Source organism: Trachymyrmex cornetzi, unplaced genomic scaffold (assembly GCF_001594075.2).
Source record: "Trachymyrmex cornetzi isolate Tcor2-1 unplaced genomic scaffold, Tcor1.1 scaffold88, whole genome shotgun sequence".
Taxonomy (NCBI): Eukaryota; Metazoa; Arthropoda; class Insecta; order Hymenoptera; family Formicidae; genus Trachymyrmex; species Trachymyrmex cornetzi.
In genome coordinates this window covers 164804-165323 of record NW_017300223.1, presented here as the reverse complement: position 1 = coordinate 165323, position 520 = coordinate 164804, and positions in this window count along the sequence as shown.

Genomic DNA, 520 nt, shown 5'->3' with positions numbered 1-520 from the left:
CCCCGCTTTCGACTGGTTAATGGCCGCAGCACAGATTCTTGCATAACGCATAGTGCATAAGCGAATCAACTAATCAGAAGCTTTCTTTTCCTCTCATTCCATGGAAAAGAAGAATTTCGATTGGTTGATTCCCTTATGCACTATGCATTATGCGTTATGCAAGGGTCTGTGCTGCGGCCATACGACTGCCGTAAAACGTTAAGCCGTAATCACACTACAGACTCCCGACTCTGACTCGACTACTGACTCGGACTCCCGACTATCATTCTACCAATCACAGCAAGGCAGCAGCCGACTCTGACTGCCGACTCGAGAATAGAAATCATTCTATTCGATCGACTTTGAGTCGGGAGCCTGTAGTGTGATTACGGCTTAACGCAATCCTTGTGCTCATACTCTTAGGGCTATCGCATCTTAGGGCTATCTTATGTAAATCAATATGGCGACATTATGCTAGATGCTCATTGGTCCAGCAGTCTTATGTTATGCTTATGCTCTGTTATGCATTTCATGTGCGATA